The sequence below is a fragment of the Bison bison genome, unplaced genomic scaffold (genome assembly GCF_000754665.1).
Source record: "Bison bison bison isolate TAMUID 2011002044 unplaced genomic scaffold, Bison_UMD1.0 scf7180017864222, whole genome shotgun sequence".
Classification (NCBI taxonomy): Eukaryota; Metazoa; Chordata; class Mammalia; order Artiodactyla; family Bovidae; genus Bison; species Bison bison.
In genome coordinates this window covers 821,380-842,987 of record NW_011494794.1, presented here as the reverse complement: position 1 = coordinate 842,987, position 21,608 = coordinate 821,380, and the positions used below count along the sequence as shown (strand labels likewise).

At 42.5% G+C, this 21,608-nt stretch overlaps 1 pseudogene; it reads right to left on the bottom strand.

Annotated features, from left to right (window-relative positions):
* Positions 1-214: 214 nt before the first annotated feature.
* Positions 215-21,196, bottom strand: LOC104992726 (annotated as a pseudogene).
* Positions 21,197-21,608: the final 412 nt, after the last annotated feature.

Below are 21,608 nucleotides of genomic sequence, written 5' to 3'. Positions count from 1 at the left end.
GAGGTGGCCAAAGTACTGGAGTTTCAGCTTTAGCATCATTCCTTCCAAAGAAATCCCAGGGCTGATCTCCTTCAGAATGGACTGGTTGGATCTCTTTGCAGTCCAAGGGACTCTCAAGAGTATTCTCCAACACCATAGTTCAAAAGCATCAATTCTTCGGCACTCAGCTTTCTTCACAGTCCAACTCTCACATCCATACATGACCACAGGAAAAACCATAGTCTTGACTAGATGGACCTTTGTTGGCAAAGTAATGTCTCTGTTTTTCAATATGCTATCTAGAATCTATAAAACTTGCCACCCACCCATTTTCTGACACTGTTATTTCAAAAGGAGTCACTTAGTAATTTGTGGAAGGAAGATTTCTTGGGGAAAAAATGCCTTGAATATTTTTTTAATGTACATAGAAGAGCAAGAGAGAAAATAGACCAATAAATGACCCTAATGTGGCAGGAGTCAGCAGAAAACACCAAATATATTGAGCTTATGTTACTAGTGATTAAATGTTAAAGATATGAGGAAGATTTTTTTAAACATGGAAGAATATTTCTGCCACAGAACACGATATTTAGGTTAAATCCAATTATAAACATAGGGAACTACCAGAATATTTATACTAATGATGGGAGCCAAATTCCTGGTCCATGTGCTAGAATAGTATCGTGTGGTTCTTTTTTTCCAGGACTTCAAAATTTTTTTCAGTTATGGACATTTTACCTTCTTGATCCCTGGGTCGTCTTTTGTTACTTTTCTAGAATGTCCCAGGAGTTGACTTTCCCACTACAATAGTAGTGGAATAGTACAACATAAGAACAGGTGGTATTCCACCCAGGACCTGGTAAATCATACTGTATGTGGAGCAAGGATCTTCAACCCATATTTTATGCCAGGCTTCCAGAGTTTCCAATGCCCAGGAAACCTGGAGACCCACTCCAGTGTATTCTGGCAATCACTGCTGCTGTGCTCAGGTGCGAGGCCAATGTGGTTTCTGTTTCCACATAGGTAATTTTTTTCTCCTAGACTCCTAAGGAGTCCCTGTCCCTGAAATTCTAATTTCTCAGGATATGGCTAGGTGTTGTGCCCTTGTGAATCAGTCTTTGAACACTGCACATCATACAGTAAACACACAGTTGCCTTCTTTAAAAAAAAAAACCTTATTAAATTTTTGAGTATGCTTTCCCTTTCCGTGATATCTTGAGCTTGGCTCAGGCCTAGCGGTAGTGCTCCTGAGTGCTCAACAGGCCTGGGGTGGAGAGGGGGTGTCTTAGGTGGTGATGGAGATTGGCAAGGTCCAGGAGCACTGAGCCATCCACACTGCCAGAGGATTGGCACTCCCAAGTACTTGCAGGACACAGGGCCCTCTAGTCAGGATGTTCCTGGGATCATGTGGATAATCTCTGTGGGAAAGTTCAGGTCTCTGGAGTCTGGAAAGGTTTCCATGCATCTAGAAGAAACCATCATGACCCAGGTTTAAGACAAGGGCAGTAACTGACTTAAGTGTGTCTGGTCTTCATATTTCCCAGAAGATGGTGGAAGCTCTGCCACAGAGAGAGGACCTGTCAAATGGCTCAGGAGGTTATGGTTGCTTCAAGGTTTTGATGAAAATATGTGGCAACGCCTGGGAAGGGGGCCCTGGAATAGAGGCTAAGAGTGGGAGCAGGCAGGGGAGCAGGGTCAGATTAGTCATGTGAATGTAAGTGGCTGAGGAATCTGTGTTTCTTGTATTCAGTCACATTCTTAACTAGCCACACTGAAACAGATGCACCTCCTGTAAGCTTTCTTCCCCTTACTCGTGTAATTGTCTGTACCCAGATTGCTTTCTCCCTACCTTCATTTGCCTAATCCTTAAATTGTCAGGTTCAGCCAAGCAAAGTGCTTCTCAGAAGACTGGCCACTCCCTACTCACTGCCTACTGCCTGCCTTCAGCCTCTGCCTCTCTGGAGGGGATGCCTCGGCCATGCTCAGTACCCTGTCAATAGCTCTGGTGATAACATGGCTTCCTGGGCTGCTACTACTCAAATTCCTGAGTTCCTGAAGGGGAAAGTCTATCATATGCTGTTCTCTCTCGATTCTAAGAACCTAGGACAGTGCCTGGGGGAAATAACTTTGATTAATAAGGGATGGAAGGCACGCATAGGGAGTAAATAGTGAAGACAAGAACGTCACATACTGTAGTGCAAAAAAGCACCACGTTTTTCTTCTGGATGTGAGCTGGAACCAATTCCTTTATATTTGAGCATCAATTTCTTACATTTAAGAAATATCTATATATGATATCTTGCTTTCAAGGTAGTTTAAAGGGTTAGTGTTCAAATAACTTGTTTAGTACACTGGCCGGTGTAAATTAGGCTTTCATATGTGGCATGATTATTACTGTTGCTGTTTTTCCTGTTAAAAACATGCCAGAGAAAACATTCATTTGACAGAATAATTTGTTGAAAATAATCGGTTATAATTAGTTTACAAAGCACTGCTATTTAAGTGTGAATGTGGCAGGACTTATTAAGCTATTATTTACAATTGTATTTTGCTATGCTGGAGCATCTTAAAATATGATTTTTTGTGTGTGTGTGGTATGGAACTTACTTGGATGGTGATGATGGGTGTATCTCTGGGTGATCACTTCCTTTGTGTTTCTTTATTTGTAATTTTTTCTGTCTTACCCTTAGTCTCCACTGATTTTTTTTTGGCATTGTCAAGAATCAGAGAATGAACTTTTAAAAGCAACTCTGTGCCAGACATCCATTTTGTAATCTATTATTTAGAGGAGAACATCAGAAACTGCATCAATATTAAGAACCAAGTTTCTAAAGAAGTAGCATTTCACATTTCACTTTCTTTTGTCTTGATTTCATTTATCTCACTTAGACTTCAATTTTGAAACATTAATCGAGGTCAAAATCGCACTCTGCTTTTGTGTGTTGGGTCACCTTTGTTTTTCAGGCTTAAACCTTTTGTTCTATGTAATTTTTTTTCTTTATGGTAATACATGTTCATTTTAGAAAAATTTTAAGAAAAAACTGTTGAGGTGTATGTGTTAATAAAAAAGTCACAGGAATAAGTTTTATCTAGCTTTGAGCAGGATGCTTTGGTACTGCTAAATATAGTTTTTTCAACCATTTCAATGAAAATAGCATCCTGATGACCGCCTTGGGATGTGTAACATGAGTAAAAAAAAAGTGGTTATTTCAGGTCACTGAGATTTTGTTATGATAGTGTACTCAACTCTTTACCCCTACCTCTGACTCAGTTGGGCATTGTCTCCTATAATAGTCTCTGTTAGCTACCTAATATTCTAGATACTTTCATGTGTTTATAAACATAAATCAATGTTTTGCTTTAACATAAAGGGGATTATGGTGTACTTGTTTTTGTCTGGCTTGATTTTATTTCATTTAGTATATTAAGACATCTTTCCATGTCACTCTTTTTCAAAACAGCTTTACTGAGCTCTAATTGACATAAAGTACATATGTAAATTGTACAAGTTTATGTGTTTCTACCTATGTAAATAACCTGTGAAATAATCACACTTACAAAATGAGCTTATCTATCCCCTTCAAAGTTTGCTCTGGCCCCTTGAAAATCCCTCTCTTTTAGCCGTCCTTGTCCTGCCCCTACCATTCTCAGCAAAGGTGTGTGGTAACATGCGTGGAGCATTGCCAACCAAGAAGGCTTGTCCAAGCCTTGGTGCTGATGCTGAAAACTCGGCTTCTGTGCACCAGTGCTGAATTGAATCTCAGAGACAGAATTTGGGGTGAAGTAGAAAAGAATTGCTTTAATGTTTTGCCAGGGAAAGGGGGACACAGGGGACTCATGCCCTCAACTGTGTGTTCCCAACCCAGGAGAATTTGGTGGGGAGTTTTATACAGGTGGTTCAAGGCCGGAGATGCTGGTATATGTCAGGGTGTGTGTGCAGGGCAGGCAGTCTCCTAATGAGCTGCTCTAGAATGAAGAATGCTAGCGTTTCTATTTCGGGAGGTTTTAGTTCTACAGAAGAGCTCAAAGATAATAGGTTGGTACAAAAGTAATTGCAGTTTCAGATTGAATTTTGAATCATTATATCTAGGCTCAAATACATCTTTATTCGTCAAAATAGAAACCATTAGAAGCAACGCATTTTTGCCAATGAAAAATAAGCTTGTTTATTCCTGTTCTCCTTTTTAGCGTAAAAATCTGTGCTTTGGGATTTGATGAACTCTTGGAAAGCATTTTCTATCTCCTGCTGGCTGTGGAAGCATTTTCCCTGCAAAAAGTTGTTGACATGCTTGAAGTGTTAGTCTGTTGGTGAGAAGTCGGGTGAATATGGTGGGTGAGGTAAAACTTCACAGCCCAATTCGTTCAACTTTTGTGGTGTTGGTTGTGTGACATGGTGTGTCGGGCGTTGTTGTGGAGAAGAGTCGGGCCCATCCTCTTGCCCAGTGCTGTTTACAGGTGTTGCAGTTTTCGGTGCATCTCCGATTTGCTAAGCATACTTCTCAGATGTAGTGGTTTCGCCAGGATTCAGAAAGCTACAGTGGTTCAGATGGACAGCAGACCACCCAACAGTGACCATGACCGTTTTTTGTAGGTCTTTTTTTTTTTTGGTGAAAGTTTGGTTTTGGGAAGTGCTTTGCAGCTGCTGCTTGGTCCAGCCACTGAGCTGGTAAAGAATTCACCTGCAATGCTGGAGACGATCCAATTCCTGGGTTCGATTTCCCCAATTCCTGGGTTTGATTCCCCGGTTTGATTCCTGGATTGGGACGATCCCCTGGAGAAGGGAAAGGGTACCCACTCCAGTATTCTAGCCTGGAGAATACCATGGACTGTATAGTCTGTGGGGTCGTAAGGAGTCAGACACAACTGAGTGACGTTCACTTTCACTTTCATGAGGCACCCACTTATCGAGCTTTTTCACCTTTCCCATTTGTTTCTGAATGATCATAGAATGGTCAGCGTTGAGTTCTTTTGCAACTTCTAATGTAGTTGGATGGAGAAGGCAATGGCACCCCACTCCAGTACTCTTGCCTGGAAAATCCCATGGATGGAGGAGCCTGGTGGGCTGCAGTCCATGGGGTTGCTAAGAGTCGGACAGGACTGAGTGACTTCACTTTCACTTTTCACTTTCGTGCCTTGGAGAAGGAAATGGCAACCCACTCCAGTGTTCTTGCCTGGAGAATCCCAGGGACGAAGGAGCCTGGTGGGCTGCCGTCTATGGGGTCGCACAGAGTCGGACACGACTGAAGCGACTTAACAGCAGCAGCAGCAGCGTAGTTGGAAGAGGATCAACTTCAATGCTGGCTCTCGGTCATTGTCAACTTCTGATGGCCTGCCACTATACTCCTCATTTTCAAGGCTCTCGCCTCCTTCGCAAAATTTCTTGAACCACCCCTGCACTGTATGTTCATTAGCGGATCCTGGGCCAAATGCGTTGTTGATGTTTCGAGTTGTCTGCTGCTTTTGGACCCATTTTGAACTCAAATTTAAAAATCGCTCGAATTTGCTTTTTGTTTAACATCATTTCTATAATCTAAATATAAAATACACAGCAAGCAATGTCATTAGCATAAAAACACAAAGTGAGAAATGTGCGTTAAAGTAATATGTAACATAACCACATTTGTTTAGGAAGGTATTCCAGTGTCAAATGGCAAAGTTCAACAATACAAAACCACAGTTACTTTTGCACCAGCCTAATACGTGATTACCTTGAGACAGAAACTGGATCCTGTCCCAAGGATCCTGTCCCTGTTGTTTCTTGATTGCATTCCTTCCCTGATTAGCAACTGCTTGAACCTGCATTTGGAACTCATGGAGGCTGAAGCCTGTTCCCTATAAATAAGAAAACGGGACAGAAAAGCGTTCATGCCCAGGAAACCCACAGGGCCCAGCTCAATTTCAGTGTCCAGATTTTACTGGGGCTGGGTCACATCCTTGAAGGTTGGGCTGATAACTGGCCCATGCACACTCCACCCCTATGGTCTATTTTTCTCAATCCATTTACTTTTAATTCTTCATCATTAAAATGGATTTCTTGTAGAATACATAGAGTTGGATCTTGTTTTTTTGTCTATTCTGACAATCTCTTCTCCAAGTTTTATGGAGGCGTTGCTGACAAAAGCTATGTATATTTAAGGTATTCAAGATGTTTTGATATGTGTGTACCTTGTGAAATGTTTACCATAATCAAGCTAATTAATATATCCATTACCTGACAGTGACCTTTTTTAATGTGTAATGAAAATACTTTAAATTGACTCTCTTAACAAATTTCAAACATAATACATTATTATTAACTATAATCACCATACTTCACATTAAATCTCCAGAATGTATTCATTTTATAACTGGAGTTTTGTACCCTTTGATCAATATTTCTGCTTTTCCCCATCCCCCAGTCCCTGGTAAATATCATTCTACTCTCTCTTACTGTGAGTTTAACTTTATTATTTTGTAGATTCCATGTATAAATGAGGTCACATAAATATATGTCACATTTTTTTGTTTATCTGTTAACATGCACTTGTTTCTATATCTTAGCTACTTTGAATAATGCAGCCATGAATGCGGGAGTGCAAATATTTCTTTGAGTAGTGATTTTGTGTCCTTTGGATATATATCTAGAAGTGGAATCACTGGATCATACGGTAGCCCTATTTTTAATTTTTTGACTTTGTGAAAATAGCCATCCTAACGGGTGTAAAATGTTACCTCATGATTTTGATATGCAATTCCTTGATAGTTTGTGATGTTGAGTATCTTTTCATATACCATTGGCCATTGGTACATCTTCTTTGGTGAAATGTGTATTCAACTCCTTTGCCCATTTTAAAATTGTTTGCTTTTTTACTAGTGATGTATGAATTCCTTATATATTTGGGATTTAATCCCTTATTGAATATATGGTTTGCAAATATGTCCTCCCATTCCATAGCTGCCTTTTCATTTTGTGACTGTTTCATTTACTGTGCAAAAATGTTTAATTTGATGTAGCACCACTTGTTTATTTTTACTTTTGTTGCTTATGTAAAATCTTTTAATTGGTACATTTAGACAATTAACATTCAAAGTGATTACTAATATGCTGCTAATAAGGGCTTCCCCGGTGGCTCAGTTGGTGAAGAATCTGCCTGCAATGCAGGAGACCTGGGTTCGATCCCTGGGTTGGAAAGATCCCCTGGAGTAGGAAATGGCAACCCACTCCAGTATTCTTGCCTGGAGAATTCCATGGACAGAGGAAGGAGCCTGGCAGGCTACCGTCCATGGGGTCACAAAGAGTTGGACACGACTGAGCGACTTAGCACATAGCACAGTACAATATGCTGCTAATTACGAAGTTGCGCCTGACTCTGAGACCCCATGGACAGTATTCAGGCTCCTCTGTCCATGGGATTTCCCAGGTAGGAAATCTGAAGTAGGTTGCCATTTCCATCTACAGGGGATCTTCCCCTCGCAGGGAATTGAACCAGTGTCTCCTGCTTGACAGGTGGTTTCTTTACCACTGAGCCACCTGGGAAACCTGATTACTGAGATAGTTGGACTGCTATCGGCCATATTCATTACCACTCTCTATTGTTTGTCCCTGTTCTATGTTCCTACTTTTGTCTTCCACTCCTGTTTTGCCTTTTGTGGTTTTAATTAACATATCAGTTACACAGTCAGTCTTCCTTATCCAAGGTTTGCACATTCAAGGATTCAACCAACTGCAGGCCAAAATTATTCAAAGATAGAAAGCATATAGCAGGGTAGAAAACAGAAATATTCTCCAAGTCTTTCTGAGTTGTTTTACTCAGAAGCTCAAGCTCTTAAGAGAACTGATTGGATTTGGGTCACAGTAAGAATATTACTGGGCTTCCCAGGTGGCACTAGTGGTAAAGAATCTGCCTGCTAATACAGGATATGCAAGAGACACAGGTTCCATCCCTGGGTCAGGAAGATACCCTGGAGGAGGAAATGGCAATCCACTCCATTATTCTTGCCTGGAGAATTCCATGGACAGAGGAGCCTGTCGGGCTACTGTCCATGGGGTCGCAAGGAGTCGGACAAGACTGAGTGACTAAGCACAGAAAGTATGACGAGGAAACATGAAGAAGGTTTTTCTTCAGACTTCATGGCTAATGGCAGGGGACTGGGGAGGATGTGGAGAGAGAAAGAATGAAAGGTCCGTGGGCAGAGAAGACCATTCCCTGCTCCTAGACAACACTACTCTGTGGTCTACATTATGCTTAGGGGATTGACACTAAGCTGTGTCCAGGCAGATGGGACCTGTGTGGCCAAGTAGACTTCCATCTTCTGTCCAAGAAGAACTTTAGGAGGAGCAGAGAACTAATACAATGATGTAAAGTTTAAAAATAAAATAAAATAAAAAAAAAAAATAAAGAGACTATAAGCTTAGGGAAAAGTGCTCATCTTTTGCCCCAATAAAGGATAATTGAAAAAACACATCTCTCCCCATGCTTTGGCATGTCCTAGGGGGTCTAGAACTGTCGTACCACCCAAGGGGGGAGGGTGGTGAAACTTCATAAAGTGTTAATTGTTGTTCAGTTGCTCAGTTGTGTCCTACTCTTTGTGACCCTGTGGACTGCAGCACGCTGGGCTTTTCTGTCCTTCACTATCTACCTGAGTCTGCTCAAATTCATGTGCATTGAGTCAGTGATGCTATCTAACCATCTCATCCTTTGCTGCCCACTTCTCCTTTTGCCTTCAATCTTTCCCAGCATCAGGGTCCTTTTTAATAAATCAGCTCTTCGCATCAGGTGGCCAAAGTATTGGAGCTTCAGCTTCAGCATCAGTCCTTCCAGTGAATATTCAGGGTTGATTTCCTCTAGGATTGACTGGTTTGATCTCCTTGCTGTCCAAGGGACTGTCAAGAGAAGTCTTCTCCAGCACCATAGTACAAGCCTCCTCAGATAACCACTTTGCCTTCTTGTGTTTCTTTTTCTTAGGGATAGCTTTGATCACTGCGTCCTGTACAGTGTTACGAGTCTCTGTCCATTGTTCTTCAGGCACTGTCTATCAGAACTAGTCCCTTGAATCTATTTATCACCTCCACTATATAATCGTAAGGGATTTGATTTAGGTCATACCTGAATGGCCTAGTGGTTTTCCCTACTTTCTTCAATTTAAGCCTGAATTTTGCAATAAGGAGCTGATGATCTAAGCTACAGTCAGGTCTAGGTCATGTTTTTCCTGATTGTGTAGAGCATCTCCATCTTTGGCTGCATAGAATATAATCAATCTGACTTTGGTATTTACCACTTAGTGATGTCCGAGTGTAGAATCTCTTTTTGTGTTGTTGGAAAAGGGTGTTTGCTATGACCAATGTGTTCTCTTGACAAACTCTGTTAGCCTTTGCCCTGCTTCATTTTGTACTCCAAGGCCAAACTCTCCTGTTACTCCAGGTATCTCCTGACTTCCTACTTTTGCATTCCAGGCCCTGTGATGAAAATGATGTCTTTTTTTGGTGTTAGTTCTAGAAGCTCTTATAGATCTTCATAGAACCAGTCAACTTCAGCTTCTTTGGCATTAGTGGTTGGGGCATAGACTTGGATTACTGTGATATTGAATGATTTGTCTTGGAAATGAACTGAGATCATTCTGTCATTTCTGAGATTGCACCCAAGTACAGCATTTCAGACTCTCTTGTTGACTATGAGGGCTACTCTATTTCTTCTAAGGGATTGTTGCCCCCAGTAGTAGATATAATGTTCATCTGAGTTAAATTCCCCCATTACCTTCCAGTTTAGTTCATTGATCCCTAAGATGTTGATGTTCATTCTTGTATCGCTTGTTTGACCACATTCAACTTACGTTGATTCATGGACCTAACATGCTGGGATCCTGTGCAATATTGTTCACAACTGAGCATCATTTCCACTTTGGCCCAGCCTCTTCATTCTTTCAGGAGTAATTGTGTTCCACTCTTCCCCAGTAGCATATTGGAGACCTTCTGACCTGGGGGGCTCATCTTCCAGTGTCATATCTTTTTGCCTTTTCATACTGTTCATGGGGTTCTCATGACAAGAATAGTGGAATAGTTTGCCATTCCTTCCTCCAGTGGACCACGTTTGGTCAGAACTCTCCACTATGACCTGTCCCTCTTGAGTGGCCCTGCACAGCATGGCTCATAGCTTCACTGAGTTATGCAGGCCCCTTCGCCACAACAAGGCTATGATCCATGAAGGGGAAAGTATTAATACCAGGGTACATTTTTCTTTGATTCTGTGAAATGGGGTAGACTGGAGGGTGGCTGAGAATCAGAAATTAAGTTTTATTTTTAAAAAGTCTACTGTCTTTTTTTATTGCTTTGTCAAATGATATTCCTGCCCATGGTTAATTTACCTGAAAGTCATTTTTGTGCCCGAATTTACAAATAAACTGTCTGTGTTCAGCTGTGTTGAGAAAGGGTAAAAATTAATTTTTATGTGTATCTCACTTAGCAGTTCTATGAGAAATGAAACTTACTTTAAAATCTTCAACTGCAGAATATAATAAAAGTCCAAATGTAAATTATACTGTGGCAGTCAGTCAGTTTTGACACATTTTAGGTAAATAGTTGTAGTCAGAAAGATCCAGCAAGGTTTTAATCTCAACCAACTTAAAAATTTCTGCTCTAATGTCTATTGAAACTTGATAACATTTTTACAGATTCCTTCCTTTCCCTTTAAAAAAGTTCTCTAAAATTGCTTCTTGACAGTTAATGACAGCATTTTAGACAAGTAGCCTGAAATGATGTTGCTTCACTTTCAACACTGTGTTCCCAAATGAAATTAGAGTTCTTTAGTGTGAAGATTGCTTCTTGAATGCTCAGATTTAACCGAGGGAAAATAGAAAACATCTCAGTAAGTCTGAACAGAATGATCTGAGCATCCTTGCATCATCATGACTGTATACTAAGGAAGTAAGTTCATGAAGAAGGTGCTCCCTGGAGCCACGTACTTCTCAATAAAACATTTGAATGCCAACTCATTACACACAGTAAACTGATGGCTGTGGAAGCAGCTGTTATAAAAACTGCAAACTCCTACCAAGGACCTTTTGTTTTTTCATTTTATATTTCCAGTCATTTTTTTCATTTTATATTCCCAGAGTCATTCACTGTTTTAAATGAATGACTGCCTGAATGACTGAATGAATAAATCAATTGAGCTAACTTGTATCACTTATATAGGAAGGAACCCGGCACATGGTTGATATTCTAAACTCTTTCTAGCTGAATGAAGGAAAGAACAAATGCAGTAAACATGCAACTCAGAATTAGTCACTGGTAAGATCTAATGTTTGCTGTTTTCACATGGGTCAAGATTGCATGTCTGGTCAATCAGTTGTTCATACCCACACTAATGGGGGGCCTAGGCTGGACCAGTTGCAGGGCTGTGGTCTTTGAATGAAGCAGAAAGGAAGAAGGGTGTGGATTTGAGTGAGTGGAGCATTTTACATTTCACCTCACCTCTCAGAAACTGCTCATTCATTTGCAGCTTGAAGGCCACAGTGCAGATTTAACAGGGTTGCTCTGAGGATTAATCAAATAGTCACAGAAAGTTGTGACACACTCTCCAGATGTTAAATAGTTGTCAGGGGAGGACCAGGGTCCTGGGGTTATGGCAGTGCTTTACCTTTTTAGGAAAAAAAATGTGGAAGGACTGATGTTGAAGCTGAAACTCCCAATACTTTGGCCACCTAATGCAAAGAACTGACTCACTGGAAAAGACCCTGATGCTGGGAAAGATTGAAGGCAGGAGGAGAAGGGGACAACAGAGGATGAAATGGTTGGATGGCATCACCGACTCAAAGGACATGAGTTTGAGAAAACTCCGGGAGTTGGTGATGGACAGGGAGGCAAAGAGTCAGACACAACTGAGCGACTGAACTGAACTGAGGCAGGTACCTAATGGTTTTGTTTGTGAAACGTTTAATTAATGTAGCTCAGTTGATTTCATATACTAGGTTTTACTTTCTAGGGGTTGAAAAGTGAAAGTGGCCATTGCTCATTCATGTCCGACTCTTTTGTGGCCTCATGGACTGTAGCCCACCAGTCTCCTCTTACCATGGAATTCTCTGGGCAAGAATACTGGAGTGGGTAGCCATTTCCTTCACCAAGGGATCTTCCTGATCTAGGGATCGAACCTAGGTCTCCTGCATTGCAGTCAGATTCTTTACTCTCTGCCAGTTCGGTAGAATTTTGTGATTCTATCAAACTTTGCTGTTGTCAGTCTTCCTTTATTACCCTTAACTATCACTTATTCAAAGTCATTTAGCCAACTTCTTAAAAACTCTGATAATGGGAAAAAATTAATCATGATTATCATCAAGATAGGTTAACCTAACTACTTCTGGGACTTAAGTCTCCATGAGTAGCTTCTCTGTGCATTTACTAAGACAATGAGAACAGTAAATTACAAAATAATGACAATACATTAAGGATGAAATTAACATTACATTTTGCATAAATATTTGAACCTACATGGAATGTCAAGATTGAGTTTAAAGACCTAGAAAGAGTTAATGTTAAAAAATGATAAGTGTTTTGTTGAGAACATTAAGATGACAGGTTATATTTGATCTTGAGACAGGAATTTTAGAATTCAGAAAGAATATAATCTTTTTTTTTTTTTTTTTGGTCTGTGCCTGTGTCATGTGAGATCTTAGTTCCTCGGCTGGGATTGAATCCGTATCCCCTGCAGTCTTAACCACTGGACCACCAGAGAAGTCTCAGATAGAAACTTTAAACTTAGCTGCTGTGGTTTTTGTGTGTGTGCATGTTTTAATAGATAGAAAGACTGAGGCCAGGAGAGGGTAAATGACCTATCCAAAGTTGAATAGGGGAAAGTATTAGTAAACATCAAGGCAATGATACAAGACAGGAAATGAATTCTAGAAAGCAGAGGTTAGACCTGTAGTACATATACAAATGTTTTATTGTTTCATAAGTTGAGTCAGTGAAAAAAGCCACAAAGTAATATTTGGTCCTAGTTAATATTTTCTCCAATTGATTATTCTCTGAGGCTGTGGTGGTATCATATAAATTTGGCTCTGAAAGTAGTGATTTGAATAACATCAGGCAAATCTTATAGTCTTTAATTTTTTTTTTAATCTATGTAGTGAAAATAATCTGCATCACCTAACTGGTTGTCACAAGGTATGTTTAGAATCACTTGGAAAAGAAGAATTGACTTATGTCCAAATGTAATTTTTCCATTGACAACACCCTGCTTATAAGGGTGCTCAGGTGTTGGGCCTAGGGACCATGACCTTAATGAACTGACACACGTTGGGAGGCATCTTAAATTCGGGGCTTGTGTTAAGTTACTGTGGTGTGGTTGTGGCAGTGACATGGGACAGCTGTCTGAGGTCCTTCCCCTCAGGGAAGGGTATAGGGAGCTATACCCTATAGCTCCCATTGTTGGGACACTATTAGCATTTTCTCTGAATGGCTGCTGCTGCTGCTGCTAAGTCGCTTCAGTCGTGTCTGACTCTGTGTGACCCCATAGATGGAAGCCCACCAGGCTCCCCCGTCCCTGGGATTCTCCAGGCAAGAACACTGGAGTGGGTTGCCATTTCCTTCTCCAATGCATGAAAGTGAAAAGGGAAAGTGAAGTCGCTCAGTCCTGTCCAACTCTTAGCCACCCCATGGACTGCAGCCCACCAGGCTCCTCCATCCATGGGATTTTTCCAGGCAAGAGTACTGGAGTGGGGTGCCATTGCCTTCTCCGTGGACTCACCCCCAAAAGCCTACATAATGATGGTTAATTTACAGTGACAGTTCAGTGTCCATGGAGATGGAGAAGGTCAGTGTCAGTCGAATGATTGTAAGGAAGATCTTAAAAACATACAGATTTGGATACCTGAGCAGCAGTCAACTCAGAATCCCTTTCTCTGTGTCCTTTTCATTTTTCCTGGAGTGGTTTTCAAGAGGAGGAGCTCTTGTACTGTCCTCTGGAGGCACTGGGGAAAGGTAGGGTGTTGTCACAGAGGCGGGGTGACACTGTGTGGTACTTGGTACTGACATCCTGTAACATGCTGGACAGTCTTACACAGGGGGGGACGGCCCCTCCCACAGTGAGGGGACAGCTGCACCTTTCCTGAAGAAGAGTCCTCATCAGGGTCATGAACCTAAAGCCCAGGGCCCCTCTGAATTCTGCTCTCTGGCGACAATGCACTTCTCTTTAAGAGCGTGTCTGCATTTTGCTTTCACGTTACATCTGCTTTTGCAGTGTAGGTAACTTCTTCCCAGCTGGCCAAGTTCAGCAAGTCACTTCATTCATCCAGTGCTCCCTTTGTTCCCATTTATAGTGTGGGGGTAATAATAATTGACCTTTCAGGGCTGTGGTGAGGATTCAGAAGCATGACATATATATGAAGTGCCTAATGCTCATAGGTGGAGAAGGAAATGGCAACCCACTCCATTATTCTTGCCTGGAGAATCCTGTGGACAGAGGAGCCTGGGGGGCTGCCATCTTTGGGGTCACACAGAGTTGGACACAGCTGAAGTGACTTAGCAGCAGCAATGCTCATAGGAGCAGCTCGATAAATGTTTGTCTCCTTCTTTCCATGAATGGGATGCCCACTTTAGAAAAAGATGGAGAAGTGAATCAACTGTTTCTTCAGGACTGCAGAGACACTATTACAGTTCCTGCCTGCCCCTTCCACAGCAGACTGGCTAAAATCCCACTGGCTCTTTTTAGGAAAGAAGGGCAGGATGGAGCCTTCCTAAAGTGAGGTGGTTCCCCTTGGTGTGTACAACACGTGGGCCACAAGTGTTGTATGTGCAGTTCCTGGGCTTCCCTCTTTTGGGGTGCCAGTGTCTACCCAAGGGTAGAGAGGTTAGAGAGAGCAAGTAGAAGGTGCCCTCAGATGGTATGGGGTTGGGAGAGAGGGGCAGGGGTGGGGAGTGGGAGGGGAGGGAGGGCCAGGGCTGTGAGCTCAGGCTAAGCTGGGAGCCATGAGGTCAGAGTCAAGCTATAGGTTACCCCCGTCCCAACCCAGGTGAGGATGGGGCCCGTGTCCTGAAAGGCCCCTGAAACCTGGGCTAACAGAGGCTTAGCACAGAAGCAGAGCTCGCTGCTGGTCTCAGAATAATATCTATATTCTTTCAAGTGGCTTTTAATTGCCTTTTGAGGATCTGGCCAGAGCTCACCTCTCGTATCACCCCCTTTCTTAATAGATTATGCTTCAGCCACAGTGAAAGAATTTCTGTCCTTTTATCTCAAGGCTTGTTCTTTGGTCCTTCATTTTTTCTCCTTTGGATGCTGTCTTCACCCTGCCCTTCTGCCTTCAACAGCCTTCAGACCACCCCTTAACACTGATTTCTAGGGAAGCCACACTCCTCTCTGGATGTCTCTCCTATGTGTTTTCATTGTCCTAATTAAATTGTTGTTATTCGGTCACTCAGTCATTCGACTCTTTGTGACCCCATGGACTGCAGTGCACCAGGCTTCTCTGTCCTTCACTATCTTTTGGAGCTTGCTCAAACTCATGTACATTGAGTCAGTGATGCCATCCAACTATCTCTTCCTCTATCGTCCCCTTTTCCACCTGCCCTCAATCTTTCTCAGCATTAGGGTCTTCTCCAACGAGTCGACTCTTCACATCAGGTGGTCAAAGTATTGGTGCTTTAGCATCAGTCCTTCCAATAAATATTCAGGGTTGATTTCCTTTAGGATTGACTGGTTTGATCTCTTAATTACATAATTAATCTAATAACTGTTTAGGTCACATTATGAGGTGAGTATGAATATTGTCCCCCAACTAAGATACACAAAGACTTTATTTTCTAATACTCAGCTTCATGTCTGGCTTCAAGCTCCATATCCACCAAGCTAGAGAAAACATTTAACCTCAGAACTTGCCTCCAGACCTTGTCCTCTCCCCTACCCATGGTTGAGCTCTGGTTCCAGGATCCAAAGCAAGAGGAGGACCCTGCAGTCCTTGATTCTTGGTGCTTACAGGTTGTCTTTGAGGAGTTCACTGCACCTGCCTCTCTGGTCCCTCCAGTCCAGCTTCTCCTTGCTCCTCACATGCTCCCCAGGGACAAAGGAACCTTGCCAGGCTGATGGGATCTTCCTGGCCTTGAAATTCCATGCCATCGAGTCTACTTACATCACTGAGGAACAGGGCAAGGATTTCTGCTCCCACCACCGAGGAACTTCCTTCCTGGAGGCTTCACCTCCAGCACAAGATGCTCTCCTGTCGATCTGGAGGGAGCTGTCCTGACCCTCCCTCCTCTCTCTTTCTTCCAACACAAACTACTTAAGCTTGGACTTTCTGTTCTGCTTTTTACTCCTTAGCAAACTCTGGGAATTCTCCAACAGGTTTAAGTCTTTTGGAAAACAAAGGATCCTCCTCTGAGGCCATGAGTACATACCTGACTTTCTATTTGAAGGTTGAATGCAGAGGAGAAAAGCAGAGGGGAGAAAAAGCCCTTTAATATCCCAAAACATTACCCAGCCACAGCTGTCTGCCATTCACTGCTGAGCATAGAGACATAGGCTAAGTTGGTATACAATGAAAACATGACCTGTTCTCACCCAAATTCTAGAATTTATCACACACTCTCAGAATTCTTTCACTACATTTACTCCAGCATTTATTCTGGGGCTGCTCATGTCCCTTGTTACCTCCACCAATATCCTTTAAATGTCTCCACACCAGCCTAATCTGTTTGAACAAAACATTATGTCCAAATTAGAGTATTAAAAATAATGGAGGCACTTCCTTTGTGGCCCAATGATTAATAGTTCACCTTCCAATGCAGGGGGCATGGGTTTGATCCCTAGTAGGGGAGCTAAGATCCCACCTGCCTCATGTCCAAAAATCCAGAACATAAACAACAGAAGCAATATTGTAACAAATTAAAATTAATAAAAATAACAGAGAGAAGGAAACCAAGCCAAAACTCTGTTGCTAAAGACTGTGCATATACTGACTTATCTTTTCTGTAAAAGAAAAAAAAAGTCCCCATTGCAGATCAAGATATGGAATAATTTCTATTTGTATTAGGGGAAAAGGAAATTTTTTTCACACATTCTTTTTTTTTTTTGGTATCATTATTTTACTATCTTCCAGAAAGGAGAAAATAAACAGCAATAAATACAGGAATTTAAAAGTTTTTATTTCTTCTTAAATCATGGGTTTTGTTGTTTTTAATTATCAAATTCAATATTACAGCATACAAAGTTCTTTTTTTTTTAGAACATGTAATGATCACTTAATGTCACTCATTTGTTCACACATGCAGTCTCTCTCTGGCAGCTGTCGGTGGCCCCGCGCTTCCTGGGAGGCGCTTCTGGTGTGTTTATGCGCATATTAATGAAACTCCACAACTCTCCTCTTTTAACTTAAACGCTTGCTGCCACTCCAACTGATTATGGCTTTGGATAATTGCCACAGTGAATCTTGTATTTAGTAGAAACAAAATGTATTGCTGACAAACATGTTTCCTATCAAAAGCCAGAAAGATGGATCTGAATTCAGATTGTGCGGTAAAAACAAGTATGTAAACTCATTAGAGAGGCAAGATGCAAATTCACAAAGCCTGAGGAAAATAATGAGGACAGCTTCAAATCTGAGGGAAGAGGCAGCATCAGGCCTTGTTATTGTGGAACTTGGCTTGAACATAGATTTTTCAGGGCCTGCTTGTGTGAAGGTGAATATTAAATTATTGAGTCCCCTGGGAGGTGTCAGTGTAGGTAGGTGCCCGGTGACTGTGGTGGAATAGCTAGTGGGCTGGAATCACTGTGATCATGATTGTCATTCCTTGTTCTGTTTGCTTTGCAGTCCTGCCTAAACAGAGAACCAATACTTTAAGGCCATGGGTTTCCTTTTTATACTGGCTAGGTGACTGTCTTAGTCTGCTCCAGCTGCTGTAACAAAACTCCACAACTCTCCCTAGACAGGGTGACTTAAACAATAAACCTTTAGTTTTCACAGTTTTGGAGGCTGAGATATCCAAGGTCAGACCCAGTGTCTTGTGAGAGCCTGCTTCCTGGTTCATAGACGGCCATCTTCTTCCACCTATGGTGGAAGCTGCAAGGGAGCTCTCTGGGGTTTCTTTTGTAAGGGCACTAATCCCATTCATGAGGATTCTATTTTCATGATCTAATCAATTCCCAAAGTTCTCATATACCATCACTTTGGTGATTAAGTTTCAACATATTCATTTTTGCAGAGACACATTCAGTTTAAAGCAGTGGATTTACAGTTTTTTTTAAAAAAAAATAGTTCATTTTTCACATACTCTGAATCCTAAAGGAAATCATTTTTGAATATTCATTGGAAGGACTGATGCTGAAGCTGAAACTCCAGTACTTTGGCCACCTGATGCAAAGAACCAACTCATTGGAAAAGACCCTGATGCTGGGAAAGATTGAAGGTGGGAGGAGGAGATGACAGAGGATGAGATGGCTGGATGGCATCACTAACTTGATGGACATGAATTTGAGTAGGCTCTGGGAGTTGGACAGGGAGGCCTGGTGTGCTGCAGTCCATGGGGTTGCAAAGAGTCAGACACAACTGAGTGACTGAACCAAACAGAACTGATGCACCTGCTGCTGCTAAGTCGCTTCAGTCGTGTCCGACTCTGTGCGACCCCATGGACGGAAGCCCACCAGGCTCCCCCGTCCCTGGGATTCTCCAGGCAAGAACACTGGAGTGGGTTGCCATTTCCTTCTCCAATGCATGAAAGTGGAAAGTGAAAGTGAAGTCGCTCAGTCGTGTCCGACTCCTAGCAACCCCGTGGACTGCAGCCTACCAGGCTCCTCCATCCATGGGATTTTCCAGGCAAGAGTACTGGAGTGGGGTGCCATTGCCTTCTCTGAACTGATGCACCTAAGCTCAGTTAAATGTTCTGCAAATGCAGGTGTCTCAAACCAAGCCTCCAGGACTACAGTGAGAGAGGAAAAGAGACAGGGAGAGAGCGAGAGAGGCTAACTTCTAATTATAGGGCAACTTCTAATTATCTTTATCCTAGGATAACTTCTAATTATCTCTGAAGCCCTACTGGAAAAGTGCCTTATATGGTAGGCCAAATAATGACTTCCCAAAGGACTTCCAGTGTCCTAACCCTTGGTACCTGTGGATATTACCTTATATGACAAGAACCTAGAACTTTGCAGATATAACCAAGGATACTGAGGTTGGAAGATGATCCTGAATCATCCAAGTGGGTGCAAAATGCCATCATATGTACCTTTAAAAGAGGGAGGCAGACAGGACACAGAAGAGGGGAGAGCAATGTTACTATGAACGGGGAGATGGAGGGGTCTCTGTCTCATGCTGCCTTTCCTGTCCTGTCTCTACAGGGGTAGAGTTCAAACTTGATAGAGCTGTGATCATTCCAGAGCCTGGCCTGGTCTGCTTTCCCAGCCTCATCTCCTACTTGTCACTGACACTTAACTTCTCCACTGTGAACCAAAATCATGTCTGTCCCAGGGGCATGACATGGTGTCTTGTTTTGTTTTGTTCTGCTGCTCCTGATCCTCTTTACAAGTTACTTTCTCTGCATTTGAAGCTGTTTTCTCTCATCTCTGCTTCCCCAAACCCCTTATCCTTCTAGAATCTGATCAAATGTCACTTCTCTCAAGCATCCCACCATCGTGTTGAATAACTTATCAGAAATCTGATTGTGCTTAGCTTTCCCTTGTATTTTTATTTCAGTAAATGGCAGGACTCTTTTCCTGTGTGGATTCTGTGTCTTTTCATCTGGCCTTGAAATGGAAGCAGAAAGTGTTCTGTTATGCTGCTTAAGAAAGGCATTCAACAAATACGATGCAATAAGCAAATAACACCCAGCGATGACTTGAATAAACTCAAATTATTTACTGAGAGCTCAATAGTCAAACAAGCATGTTGTACAGTAGTATCCTTTTTTGTGGGTGGGAACATGCCACAAGGCTTGTGGAATCTTTGTTCCCTGACCAGAGTTTGAATCTGTGCCCTTGGAAGAAAAAACATGGAGTCCTAACCACTGGAGCTCCAGGGAACTCACAGTACTATCCCAGCGTGAGTGAAACATCGAGCAGTTGGTCTCATAAGATGCAGCATTCACATCATAGTCAATGAAACCTCTTTACTTAACGATTTCCCCCTCTCCTTGCTTGAGTCTGGCATTGGGCTGACTTAACAAAATGATCATATACACAATAAAATAGCTCAAAGTTTGGAAATGTACCAAGGGTGAGGCTATGGTTTCACCTTTATCGTGTCATGGCTCTGGGGTCCAGACTGTACCCATTGGTGATGACTGGCTGGATGTAGTCACTCTTGGTCATTGTGGGAAGAGGTAAATCCTGAGACAGTGAGAGATTGGCACCAGTGAGGGGAGGACTTCTTACCTACCAGGACTGGCAGTAAACTGGATCCACCCTCCCAGGCTGGAAGAAGCCTAGATGGTTTTAGGAGCGGGACCGAGCTGCTGCTGGCCATCTGGAGGTGAGCCGAGGACAATAGGCCGAGCCAGTCTCCGCTTTCTGGCGGCACTGACACTATGGACCCGATACGTGCTTGTCAGCTTCTGAGAGCAAGGTTAGTCATCGTCAGATCCATTTATACCTGTAACCTACCTGCCTCGCATTGATCAAGCTCCCTTTCACTGCTTTTACAAAAACGAGCGTGTTCTCCAAGCCTCAAGTAGCTTAGTTAATAAGATATTTGCCCTAGCTGTGTTGTAGGAGCTTGGCGTCAGCTGGGTCCAGTTGGATCTCCAGCTGATTAAGACTGATTAAGACCACCGACCCTCTGAATAGGCATGGGCAATGACTGCTGGGTGATCTTTTGACGTTAGAGGCCGAAGCTCCACCTTCTGCTTGAGTTAACTGCTATTTTTTTAGAGCTCATGTCTCATGGAGAAGCCAGGAACTTGGTTGCATCTGCACAAGATGGTGATGACCACACCTTTTCCCTCTTTCCAATTACCTCTCCCAGTGCTTGCTGCACCTGGGCTTTCTTCCACGAGCGCTGTGTGTGTGGCAGGCGGAGCGCCACGCTGAGCTGTGAACCTTGGCATCTCAGGGTTTGGATTGCTGCGCATTGGCCACCAAACCTGGTTTGTTAGCTTTTCGAACATAGCCAGGCCCTGGGGAGATGCTGGTGAAGTCTTCCGGTCGCCTGAAGATGTGCAGTTTTTGGCTTCATCTGTGACGTTACCGTAACTTGGGATGTAAACGAACAGCCCTGGGGATTTTTGAACATGGGAGCAGGGAGTTTGGGAATGACCAAACATTCTGCTAATCTGGGTATATGAGGTCTTCTATTTGGCACACTTTGCGAACAGGTTTGTTTATCCTAAGCTAGCAAAGGTGGATCTTTGGACAAATACAATTGGTCAGGTTGTTCAGCTTTCCAAGGGGGTTTCATCAGATTTGCAAATTTCCCATGGTACCAGAAGCTGCCAGATGATACTCCCTAGTATTTTCTCCTCCTCTCCCAACATTTATTTCCTGGTCACATGGTGAAATTTGAGCCAGTGGACCCCTAAGTAGGACTAATATGTGTATCTTCCAAGTACTGTTTGTAAAAAAGAAGCAGCTAAGCTTGGACTTTGTTTTTTTTTTTTTTCCCCCTCTCCATAAGCTGTTAACATTGATGCAATGTTGACCCAGCTTCAACAGGAAGGGTAATGCCCTCCAATGATG